The sequence below is a fragment of the Anser anser genome (genome assembly GCF_964211835.1).
Source record: "Anser anser genome assembly, chromosome: 12".
NCBI classification, from domain to species: domain Eukaryota; kingdom Metazoa; phylum Chordata; class Aves; order Anseriformes; family Anatidae; genus Anser; species Anser anser.
In genome coordinates, this window is record NC_139733.1 from 7,638,336 (window position 1) to 7,650,971 (window position 12,636).

The 12,636-nt window shown below is 59.8% G+C and overlaps 1 protein-coding gene across 1 annotated transcript in view; it reads right to left on the reverse strand.

Moving 5' to 3' along the window:
* The window catches only part of LOC310880358 (ATR-interacting protein-like), a 41,733-nt gene continuing 29,097 nt past the window's right edge, over positions 1-12,636 (reverse strand). Inside the window, exon 8 of the mRNA XM_083796054.1 lies at positions 1-12,636. This exon is cut by the window's right edge and continues 22,472 nt beyond it. The gene's annotated coding sequence lies outside the window, so the exon portion shown is untranslated.

Here is a 12,636-nt window from a genome sequence, read left to right on the forward strand (position 1 = left end):
GCGGTCTTAATCGTCTTTACTGCAGTTGACAGTCCAGTCTGAGCCCTGACTCCTTTCGCCAGCTCTCACCATCAGGGTTCAAAGCCTCCTAATTAGAATCACAGAATCGTAGAATCATTAAGGGTGGAAACGTCCTTCAAGATCATCTGGTCCAACTATCCCCTACTACCAATGTCACCCACTAAACCATGTCCCTAAGCACCATGTGCAACCTTTCCTTGAACACCCCCAGGTGACTCCACTACTTCCCTGGGCAACCCGTTCCAATTCCTGACTATTCTTTCTGAGAAGAAATTGTAGTGGGCTTACTTGGCAAGTTTTGGTAGCAGGGGCCCATAGGGGTGGCCTCTGTGAGAAGAATCCAGAAGCTGCCCCATTTTAGATAAGGGCCCTGCTGCTGTCCAGAGCCAAGCCAATAAGCGACGTTGTTTGCGTCTCTGTGAGAGCATATTTAAGAAAGGGAAAAAACTGCTGCGGAACAGCAGCTGGGAGAGAGAGAGGAGTGAGAAACAGCCTTGCAGACCCCAAGGTCAGTGAAGGAGTGGGAGGAGGTGCTCCAGGCACCACAGCAGAAGTTCCCCTGCGGCCTGTGGTGAGGACCATGGTGAAGCAGGTTGTCCCCCTGCAGCCCACGGAGTACCACGGTGGAGCAGGGTTCCACGCTGCAGCCCGTGGAGGAGGCCACGGTGGAGCAGGTGGACCTGCACTGAAGCAGGCTGCAGCCTGTGGAGGACCCCCGCCAGAGCAGATTGCGGGCCGGAGCCGCAGCCCGTGGAGAGGAGCCCACGCAGGAGCAGGTGACCTGGCAGGAGCTGCCGCCCGTGGGGGACCCAGGTTGGAGCAGTGTGCTCCTGATGGATGGACCCCGTGGTACGGACCCGTATCTGGAGCAGTTCTTGAAGAGCTGCTGCCTGTGGGAAGCCCACGCAGGATCACTTTGGGAACGACTGCATCCCACGTTGGAGCAGGGGAAGAGAGTGACCGAGAAGGAACGGCAGGGACAAAGTGCTACAGACTGACCACAACCGCCATTCCCCCATTCCCCTGCTCCGCTTGGTTAAAGAGGTAGAGGAGGGTGGATGGGGGGAAAGGTGTTTTGGGTTTCTTTCTTTTGTTCCTCACTTCTCTAGCTTGTTAGTAATAGGCAATAATTCTTAATGTCTCCCTTCTCTGAGTCTGTTTAGCCTGTCACAATAATTGTTGAGCGATGTCCCCATTCTTATCTCAACCCTTGAGCCCTTTGTATCGTTTTTTCTCCCCCTTTCCTATTCAGGAGGGGGAGTGAGAGAGAGGCTGCGGTGGAACTTGGCTGCCCACCCGAGAAAACCACCGCTAATTTCCAAAGTAAACCTCTGGCGCAACTTGAGGCCATACTTTCTAGTCCTATCACTAGCTGTCTGTGAGAAGAGGCCGAGCCCTAGCTCCCCACGACTTCCTTTAAGGTAGATGTGGAGAGCAGTAAAGTCTCCCCTGTGTTTTCCGTGTTAAGATCCCACTTTCGGATCCAAAGCTGACAAAAGAGCAAACGTTAGCGGGGGTGGGTACAGTAAGCCCCCAAGCCACCACGACAACACAACCCTTCCCGTCACCCAACCCCCCTCTAACCCCTCATATTTATAGTACTTAAAATGGGGAGGGAGGGGGCTTTCCTCACAAATAAGGCTTTGCACCTTAAAAATGCAGCTCTGCACCTTACAGTGCACCTGGGGGCCCTAAAAATAAGGCATTGCGCCCTGAAAATGACAGCCTGGGCCGTAAAAGTGAGGGTGTAAGCAATAAGAAGCCAGCTTTGTCTCCAGAGAGCAGTCTCAGGGCCCTGAACAAACGGGCTTGGTCCCTACAAAGGAGCCCCTGGGCCTGCAAACCGAGGGTTTAGGCGATCAGAAGACGACTTGGGATGCCAAGCGGATGTTCTGGAGCCTGAAAAGAAGGCTTTGGAGCCTAGAGAGGAAACACGGGGGCTTACTAATGCGGCTTTGAAGACTTAAAATGGGGAGGGAGGGGGAGCGTGGGGAGGCCTGGTCGTCAAGGTGAGGCTTTAGACCTGGACCCTGGGCCTTTGGAGTCTCTGGCTCACGGACTGGACCCTACAGTGATGCTTCGGTCCCTCCAGATGGGTGTTTGGACCCTTAAAGGAGGCTTTGGGCCCTCAAATTGAGGCCTTGTCTCCTAGCGTGAGGATTTGGGACCCGAAGAAGCGGGGTGTTTCCTCACAAATAAGGCTTTGTACCCTAAAAGGCAGCTCTGCACCTCACAGTGCAACTAAGGGGCCCTAAAGATAAGGCATTGCGCCCTGAAAATGACAGCCTGGGCCATAAAAGCGAGGGTGTAAGTAATGAGAAGCCAGCTTTGTCTCCAGAGAGCAGTCTCAGGGCCCTGAACAAAAGGGCTTGGTCCCTACAAAGGAGCCCCTGGGCCTGCAAACTGCGGGTTTCGGTGACTGTGTTGGGTCTGTCTAGGACGGAGTCACCTTTCCCTGCAGCAGCCCACACAGTGCTGTGCTCTGCGGTCGTAGCTGGAGCAGCACTGGTATCACTCCAGCGTTGTGTCTGCTCCCACGCCGTCTTCGGGTCTGCCTCTGGGTATTTGGAGCCTGATGTTGTAATGGGGAGCAGCTTCTTCTCTGGGCTGTCCCCTGCTGGCTGGAGCATCGTCTCCGTTTAGACCCTGGGGATCCACCGGGGGACCCCGATGCCGCCCCCCTGGCAGATCTGGTGCTGCTGCTGCTCCCAGCACCGTTTTGTGGTGCGTGGCTGCTCCTGCGGCGTCTTCGGGGCTGGCTCTGGGCATCTGGGGCTGGACGTTCCAGCGGCTCTCAAGGCTTCTTGTCCGGGGTCGCCCCCGCTGGCCGGCGGGGAGTCTGCCTTCGGGCACCAAGGAGTGACTGGAGGTTCCTGGTGCCCTCCGACTGGCCAAGCTGGGGGTGCTGCTCCCAGCGCTGGGTTCTGCAGCACGGCTGCTCCTGCGGCGTCTTCTGGGACTGTGCCAGGTGTCTTGGGCCTGATGTACAGGCTGGCAGATTGTCCCCTGTTCTGTCCCTGGCCTTCTCCTCTCAGTCTCCTGGGAACTGTGGGATGGCCCCGGTGCTGCCTGGCTGCTGGTGCTGCTGAGGCTGCTCCTTGCGGGTGCTGGGGAGCCACGGGAGGGCCCCAGAGCCTCTGGACTGGAGGTGCTGGGGCCGGCGAGCCCCAGATTGGTACTGGAGGCTGTAAGGGGAGACAGGAAGGTGAGTGGGATGGACTTCCAGACCCACGGCAGTAGAGGCTCTGACCCGTCCAGGGTCAGAGAGACTCTGGCAAGGCTGCCCTGAGCCCCTGCAGCCAGGCCTTGCCTGGCCACAGCCCAGCAGCATGAGGCCTTTGCCACTTACCAGTGCCCAGGCCAGCGCAGCTGTCGCACTCCCAGGTGCCTGTGCTGTTGGTCAAGTTGGAGCAGCGCCGGTGGGTGCCTTCGGCAGCACAGGAGCGGCCCAGCAGCAGCTGCCAGGGCCTGGGGAAGCAAAGACTTGTGGGTGTGAGGACAAAGTGTCTGAGCCAGGGAGTGGCTGGCACACCCCTTGTGCTCTGTCCTGGCTCCCCCAGCATGTGCTGAGGCTGAGGACGTGGGCAGAGCCCCAGATGGCTGCTGAGGCAACTCACCCCTGTCCCTCCGCCTGCTCCCTGCCTTGTGGGTAAAGGCATTCGCTGACATCACAGCGCTGGTGCCTCTCTTGCAGCGATGCAAAGGCGTTGCCGTCCTCCCAGGTTGGTCCTCTGCAAGAGAAGGGAGGGAAATTGTCCAGTCCCTGGCCATACACAGCGCTTGTGCCCTCGTGTCTAGAGAGCAGGGCAGAGGGACACCAACCTGAATGGGATTTGGATCCCCATGATGGACATTTTGGAACGGAACTCCACCTTGTTTCTGCAGATGGGGCACTGGAAGCAGAGAATGCCTGCACTCACAGCTTGTCCCTGCAGCAGAAACACATGCGGTGAGAGGTGAGCGGGCCCTGGTGCTGCTGAGCACCTGCCGTGCGCGCAGGGTGAGGGGAGGGCTCCTACCTGGATGCAGCCCCGGTGGAACCAGGCGTGACTGCAGGCTGGGCACACCATGGTGTGGTAGGACTTGCTGTCCCCCACAGGGTCCATGCAGATGATGCAGATGGTGTCCTGCTCCGGAGCTGCCTGCACTGCCTGCTGAGGGCGGTGCTCCCAGCAGAAGGACCTGGCGGGGAGAGGGAAGGGAAGGGCAAGGTGAGAAGTGCTGGGCCTGCCGCGGTTGTGGCGAGGAGGGCAGAGGAACGTGAAGGAGCCCCAGGCCCATCCAGGCTCTGGCGCTGCCTCCGGCTCTGCCAGGCTGCTGGGAAGCACCAGCGTGGGGTCCTCTCTTGCTTGGCTGCTGCTGGCAGCCCTTACCTGTGCTGCCCAAAGAACTGGGTGACGCATTCTCCCTCCGAGGCGCAGGGGAGATGGAAGCTGCGTTCACAGCCTGTCTCCGTGCAGGTGATGGTGGCCCCTCGCTCGCCACAAACGAAGCATTGCTGAAAAGAACACAGCAGCCCCATTAGCACCAGGCTCGATGCCGCCACCGCTGGCCCCACACCCCTGGGCAGGGCAGGGCACAGGGCGCGGGCGCTGCTGGGTCACGCTCTGCAGACCCCCCCTGGCGGACAAGGCTCGTCTGCCAGAGCAGCAGTTTGTCCCGGAGCGGGTTGGAAAGGCTGGGATTGCTTCCTTGGGGTCCAGGCTAAGCTCGCGGGAGCATCTCCTGGCCCAAACCTCCCTGTTCCCATCAGGTCCTCACCTTCTGGGATGCCCGCTTGATTGTGTGCTGTATATCCTCCAGTAAAACTCCCAAAATTCCGTCCTGTAGTGTTCCAAGCCGATAAAGGCCATTCGCAAGAAACTATAGAATAGAAAAAAGCAGGATCTCGTTAGGGGTCATAGTTGAAGGGACCGTCCCTGGTGGGATGCTGACGGGAACCCTGGGGGAACTCACCAGGCAAAACGTGTGGGCACAGAGTCCATTCCTTCCGTGTCTGGGGCCGCAGATGTTCGGGTCAGCATCTGCCCGGCCACACAGCATGCATGCTGGAGGGGAGAGAGCAAATGGCACAGCCATTGAGCACCTTTGCGGGGCCAGGTGTCCCTGAGGGACTGTCCCCAAGGGCCTGTTCTGTCCCTGCCATGCTGGCTGATGGGCAGGGCCAGAGGCTGTGGAGGGGAAGGAGGCACAGCAGGCACAAGGGTCCCAGCAGGCACCCAGAGCCCGACCTGGGCCCCCCCTGCCAAGGAGCAGAGGGGCCCTGCCCCGGGGTGGTTGGGGAGCCCCTGCCTGCCCCTGCCTCCCCTCTCGGCCACAGGCAGCCCCCCCAGCACGCCCCCACAATCACCACCGCACGCCCCCCGTTTGGGCAGGGACGCCCAAAGCTACCTGGCACCCGCTGTGACAGAGCCCCCGCCTCACAGGGGTGGCTGGAGGTGCCACGCTGGGGCCTGGGCCCTCGGCACCCAAGCAAGAGGGTGGCCGCTCTTGCAGCCGGCACAGGCTCAAATGCCGGGTCCCGCGACACGCGGCGGAGAGGAAGGATTGCTTCCCTCGGCCTGCTGGCAACGCTCCCCGTGCCACAGGCAGGAGCGGAGATGTCCCTCGGACAGGGCTGCAGCCCTGGAGTGGCGGCGCCTGCACCGCACCTTTGGGCCAGCATTGCCGCCCTCCGGGAGAGCCGCAGGACACCTGGCGTTTGGGTCACAGCTTGCTCCCTCCTCACGTCCTTCTCCTACAGAGTTTCTCGAGAGCAGGGTGAGACCAGAGCTCGTTGTCTCCCCCAGACATCAGCAAGAGACGTTACAAAGCCAGCGGTCTTAATCGTCTTTACTGCAGTTGACAGTCCAGTCTGAGCCCTGACTCCTTTCGCCAGCTCTCACCATCAGGGTTCAAAGCCTCCTAATTAGAATCACAGAATCGTAGAATCATTAAGGGTGGAAACGTCCTTCAAGATCATCTGGTCCAACTATCCCCTACTACCAATGTCACCCACTAAACCATGTCCCTAAGCACCATGTGCAACCTTTCCTTGAACACCCCCAGGTGACTCCACTACTTCCCTGGGCAACCCGTTCCAATTCCTGACTATTCTTTCTGAGAAGAAATTGTAGTGGGCTTACTTGGCAAGTTTTGGTAGCAGGGGCCCATAGGGGTGGCCTCTGTGAGAAGAATCCAGAAGCTGCCCCATTTTAGATAAGGGCCCTGCTGCTGTCCAGAGCCAAGCCAATAAGCGACGTTGTTTGCGTCTCTGTGAGAGCATATTTAAGAAAGGGAAAAAACTGCTGCGGAACAGCAGCTGGGAGAGAGAGAGGAGTGAGAAACAGCCTTGCAGACCCCAAGGTCAGTGAAGGAGTGGGAGGAGGTGCTCCAGGCACCACAGCAGAAGTTCCCCTGCGGCCTGTGGTGAGGACCATGGTGAAGCAGGTTGTCCCCCTGCAGCCCACGGAGTACCACGGTGGAGCAGGGTTCCACGCTGCAGCCCGTGGAAGAGGCCACGGTGGAGCAGGTGGACCTGCACTGAAGCAGGCTGCAGCCTGTGGAGGACCCCCGCCAGAGCAGATTGCGGGCCGGAGCCGCAGCCCGTGGAGAGGAGCCCACGCAGGAGCAGGTGACCTGGCAGGAGCTGCCGCCCGTGGGGGACCCAGGTTGGAGCAGTGTGCTCCTGATGGATGGACCCCGTGGTACGGACCCGTATCTGGAGCAGTTCTTGAAGAGCTGCTGCCTGTGGGAAGCCCACGCAGGATCACTTTGGGAACGACTGCATCCCACGTTGGAGCAGGGGAAGAGAGTGACCGAGAAGGAACGGCAGGGACAAAGTGCTACAGACTGACCACAACCGCCATTCCCCCATTCCCCTGCTCCGCTTGGTTAAAGAGGTAGAGGAGGGTGGATGGGGGGAAAGGTGTTTTGGGTTTCTTTCTTTTGTTCCTCACTTCTCTAGCTTGTTAGTAATAGGCAATAATTCTTAATGTCTCCCTTCTCTGAGTCTGTTTAGCCTGTCACAATAATTGTTGAGCGATGTCCCCATTCTTATCTCAACCCTTGAGCCCTTTGTATCGTTTTTTCTCCCCCTTTCCTATTCAGGAGGGGGAGTGAGAGAGAGGCTGCGGTGGAACTTGGCTGCCCACCCGAGAAAACCACCGCTAATTTCCAAAGTAAACCTCTGGCGCAACTTGAGGCCATACTTTCTAGTCCTATCACTAGCTGTCTGTGAGAAGAGGCCGAGCCCTAGCTCCCCACGACTTCCTTTAAGGTAGATGTGGAGAGCAGTAAAGTCTCCCCTGTGTTTTCCGTGTTAAGATCCCACTTTCGGATCCAAAGCTGACAAAAGAGCAAACGTTAGCGGGGGTGGGTACAGTAAGCCCCCAAGCCACCACGACAACACAACCCTTCCCGTCACCCAACCCCCCTCTAACCCCTCATATTTATAGTACTTAAAATGGGGAGGGAGGGGGCTTTCCTCACAAATAAGGCTTTGCACCTTAAAAATGCAGCTCTGCACCTTACAGTGCACCTGGGGGCCCTAAAAATAAGGCATTGCGCCCTGAAAATGACAGCCTGGGCCGTAAAAGTGAGGGTGTAAGCAATAAGAAGCCAGCTTTGTCTCCAGAGAGCAGTCTCAGGGCCCTGAACAAACGGGCTTGGTCCCTACAAAGGAGCCCCTGGGCCTGCAAACCGAGGGTTTAGGCGATCAGAAGACGACTTGGGATGCCAAGCGGATGTTCTGGAGCCTGAAAAGAAGGCTTTGGAGCCTAGAGAGGAAACACGGGGGCTTACTAATGCGGCTTTGAAGACTTAAAATGGGGAGGGAGGGGGAGCGTGGGGAGGCCTGGTCGTCAAGGTGAGGCTTTAGACCTGGACCCTGGGCCTTTGGAGTCTCTGGCTCACGGACTGGACCCTACAGTGATGCTTCGGTCCCTCCAGATGGGTGTTTGGACCCTTAAAGGAGGCTTTGGGCCCTCAAATTGAGGCCTTGTCTCCTAGCGTGAGGATTTGGGACCCGAAGAAGCGGGGTGTTTCCTCACAAATAAGGCTTTGTACCCTAAAAGGCAGCTCTGCACCTCACAGTGCAACTAAGGGGCCCTAAAGATAAGGCATTGCGCCCTGAAAATGACAGCCTGGGCCATAAAAGCGAGGGTGTAAGTAATGAGAAGCCAGCTTTGTCTCCAGAGAGCAGTCTCAGGGCCCTGAACAAACGGGCTTGGTCCCTACAAAGGAGCCCCTGGGCCTGCAAACTGCGGGTTTCGGTGACTGTGTTGGGTCTGTCTAGGACGGAGTCACCTTTCCCTGCAGCAGCCCACACAGTGCTGTGCTCTGCGGTCGTAGCTGGAGCAGCACTGGTATCACTCCAGCGTTGTGTCTGCTCCCACGCCGTCTTCGGGTCTGCCTCTGGGTATTTGGAGCCTGATGTTGTAATGGGGAGCAGCTTCTTCTCTGGGCTGTCCCCTGCTGGCTGGAACATCGTCTCCGTTTAGACCCTGGGGATCCACCGGGGGACCCCGATGCCGCCCCCCTGGCAGATCTGGTGCTGCTGCTGCTCCCAGCACCGTTTTGTGGTGCGTGGCTGCTCCTGCGGCGTCTTCGGGGCTGGCTCTGGGCATCTGGGGCTGGACGTTCCAGCGGCTCTCAAGGCTTCTTGTCCGGGGTCGCCCCCGCTGGCCGGCGGGGAGTCTGCCTTCGGGCACCAAGGAGTGACTGGAGGTTCCTGGTGCCCTCCGACTGGCCAAGCTGGGGGTGCTGCTCCCAGCGCTGGGTTCTGCAGCACGGCTGCTCCTGCGGCGTCTTCTGGGACTGTGCCAGGTGTCTTGGGCCTGATGTACAGGCTGGCAGATTGTCCCCTGTTCTGTCCCTGGCCTTCTCCTCTCAGTCTCCTGGGAACTGTGGGATGGCCCCGGTGCTGCCTGGCTGCTGGTGCTGCTGAGGCTGCTCCTTGCGGGTGCTGGGGAGCCACGGGAGGGCCCCAGAGCCTCTGGACTGGAGGTGCTGGGGCCGGCGAGCCCCAGATTGGTACTGGAGGCTGTAAGGGGAGACAGGAAGGTGAGTGGGATGGACTTCCAGACCCACGGCAGTAGAGGCTCTGACCCGTCCAGGGTCAGAGAGACTCTGGCAAGGCTGCCCTGAGCCCCTGCAGCCAGGCCTTGCCTGGCCACAGCCCAGCAGCATGAGGCCTTTGCCACTTACCAGTGCCCAGGCCAGCGCAGCTGTCGCACTCCCAGGTGCCTGTGCTGTTGGTCAAGTTGGAGCAGCGCCGGTGGGTGCCTTCGGCAGCACAGGAGCGGCCCAGCAGCAGCTGCCAGGGCCTGGGGAAGCAAAGACTTGTGGGTGTGAGGACAAAGTGTCTGAGCCAGGGAGTGGCTGGCACACCCCTTGTGCTCTGTCCTGGCTCCCCCAGCATGTGCTGAGGCTGAGGACGTGGGCAGAGCCCCAGATGGCTGCTGAGGCAACTCACCCCTGTCCCTCCGCCTGCTCCCTGCCTTGTGGGTAAAGGCATTCGCTGACATCACAGCGCTGGTGCCTCTCTTGCAGCGATGCAAAGGCGTTGCCGTCCTCCCAGGTTGGTCCTCTGCAAGAGAAGGGAGGGAAATTGTCCAGTCCCTGGCCATACACAGCGCTTGTGCCCTCGTGTCTAGAGAGCAGGGCAGAGGGACACCAACCTGAATGGGATTTGGATCCCCATGATGGACATTTTGGAACGGAACTCCACCTTGTTTCTGCAGATGGGGCACTGGAAGCAGAGAATGCCTGCACTCACAGCTTGTCCCTGCAGCAGAAACACATGCGGTGAGAGGTGAGCGGGCCCTGGTGCTGCTGAGCACCTGCCGTGCGCGCAGGGTGAGGGGAGGGCTCCTACCTGGATGCAGCCCCGGTGGAACCAGGCGTGACTGCAGGCTGGGCACACCATGGTGTGGTAGGACTTGCTGTCCCCCACAGGGTCCATGCAGATGATGCAGATGGTGTCCTGCTCCGGAGCTGCCTGCACTGCCTGCTGAGGGCGGTGCTCCCAGCAGAAGGACCTGGCGGGGAGAGGGAAGGGAAGGGCAAGGTGAGAAGTGCTGGGCCTGCCGCGGTTGTGGCGAGGAGGGCAGAGGAACGTGAAGGAGCCCCAGGCCCATCCAGGCTCTGGCGCTGCCTCCGGCTCTGCCAGGCTGCTGGGAAGCACCAGCGTGGGGTCCTCTCTTGCTTGGCTGCTGCTGGCAGCCCTTACCTGTGCTGCCCAAAGAACTGGGTGACGCATTCTCCCTCCGAGGCGCAGGGGAGATGGAAGCTGCGTTCACAGCCTGTCTCCGTGCAGGTGATGGTGGCCCCTCGCTCGCCACAAACGAAGCATTGCTGAAAAGAACACAGCAGCCCCATTAGCACCAGGCTCGATGCCGCCACCGCTGGCCCCACACCCCTGGGCAGGGCAGGGCACAGGGCGCGGGCGCTGCTGGGTCACGCTCTGCAGACCCCCCCTGGCGGACAAGGCTCGTCTGCCAGAGCAGCAGTTTGTCCCGGAGCGGGTTGGAAAGGCTGGGATTGCTTCCTTGGGGTCCAGGCTAAGCTCGCGGGAGCATCTCCTGGCCCAAACCTCCCTGTTCCCATCAGGTCCTCACCTTCTGGGATGCCCGCTTGATTGTGTGCTGTATATCCTCCAGTAAAACTCCCAAAATTCCGTCCTGTAGTGTTCCAAGCCGATAAAGGCCATTCGCAAGAAACTATAGAATAGAAAAAAGCAGGATCTCGTTAGGGGTCATAGTTGAAGGGACCGTCCCTGGTGGGATGCTGACGGGAACCCTGGGGGAACTCACCAGGCAAAACGTGTGGGCACAGAGTCCATTCCTTCCGTGTCTGGGGCCGCAGATGTTCGGGTCAGCATCTGCCCGGCCACACAGCATGCATGCTGGAGGGGAGAGAGCAAATGGCACAGCCATTGAGCACCTTTGCGGGGCCAGGTGTCCCTGAGGGACTGTCCCCAAGGGCCTGTTCTGTCCCTGCCATGCTGGCTGATGGGCAGGGCCAGAGGCTGTGGAGGGGAAGGAGGCACAGCAGGCACAAGGGTCCCAGCAGGCACCCAGAGCCCGACCTGGGCCCCCCCTGCCAAGGAGCAGAGGGGCCCTGCCCCGGGGTGGTTGGGGAGCCCCTGCCTGCCCCTGCCTCCCCTCTCGGCCACAGGCAGCCCCCCCAGCACGCCCCCACAATCACCACCGCACGCCCCCCGTTTGGGCAGGGACGCCCAAAGCTACCTGGCACCCGCTGTGACAGAGCCCCCGCCTCACAGGGGTGGCTGGAGGTGCCACGCTGGGGCCTGGGCCCTCGGCACCCAAGCAAGAGGGTGGCCGCTCTTGCAGCCGGCACAGGCTCAAATGCCGGGTCCCGCGACACGCGGCGGAGAGGAAGGATTGCTTCCCTCGGCCTGCTGGCAACGCTCCCCGTGCCACAGGCAGGAGCGGAGATGTCCCTCGGACAGGGCTGCAGCCCTGGAGTGGCGGCGCCTGCACCGCACCTTTGGGCCAGCATTGCCGCCCTCCGGGAGAGCCGCAGGACACCTGGCGTTTGGGTCACAGCTTGCTCCCTCCTCACGTCCTTCTCCTACAGAGTTTCTCGAGAGCAGGGTGAGACCAGAGCTCGTTGTCTCCCCCAGACATCAGCAAGAGACGTTACAAAGCCAGCGGTCTTAATCGTCTTTACTGCAGTTGACAGTCCAGTCTGAGCCCTGACTCCTTTCGCCAGCTCTCACCATCAGGGTTCAAAGCCTCCTAATTAGAATCACAGAATCGTAGAATCATTAAGGGTGGAAACGTCCTTCAAGATCATCTGGTCCAACTATCCCCTACTACCAATGTCACCCACTAAACCATGTCCCTAAGCACCATGTGCAACCTTTCCTTGAACACCCCCAGGTGACTCCACTACTTCCCTGGGCAACCCGTTCCAATTCCTGACTATTCTTTCTGAGAAGAAATTGTAGTGGGCTTACTTGGCAAGTTTTGGTAGCAGGGGCCCATAGGGGTGGCCTCTGTGAGAAGAATCCAGAAGCTGCCCCATTTTAGATAAGGGCCCTGCTGCTGTCCAGAGCCAAGCCAATAAGCGACGTTGTTTGCGTCTCTGTGAGAGCATATTTAAGAAAGGGAAAAAACTGCTGCGGAACAGCAGCTGGGAGAGAGAGAGGAGTGAGAAACAGCCTTGCAGACCCCAAGGTCAGTGAAGGAGTGGGAGGAGGTGCTCCAGGCACCACAGCAGAAGTTCCCCTGCGGCCTGTGGTGAGGACCATGGTGAAGCAGGTTGTCCCCCTGCAGCCCACGGAGTACCACGGTGGAGCAGGGTTCCACGCTGCAGCCCGTGGAAGAGGCCACGGTGGAGCAGGTGGACCTGCACTGAAGCAGGCTGCAGCCTGTGGAGGACCCCCGCCAGAGCAGATTGCGGGCCGGAGCCGCAGCCCGTGGAGAGGAGCCCACGCAGGAGCAGGTGACCTGGCAGGAGCTGCCGCCCGTGGGGGACCCAGGTTGGAGCAGTGTGCTCCTGATGGATGGACCCCGTGGTACGGACCCGTATCTGGAGCAGTTCTTGAAGAGCTGCTGCCTGTGGGAAGCCCACGCAGGATCACTTTGGGAACGACTGCATCCCACGTTG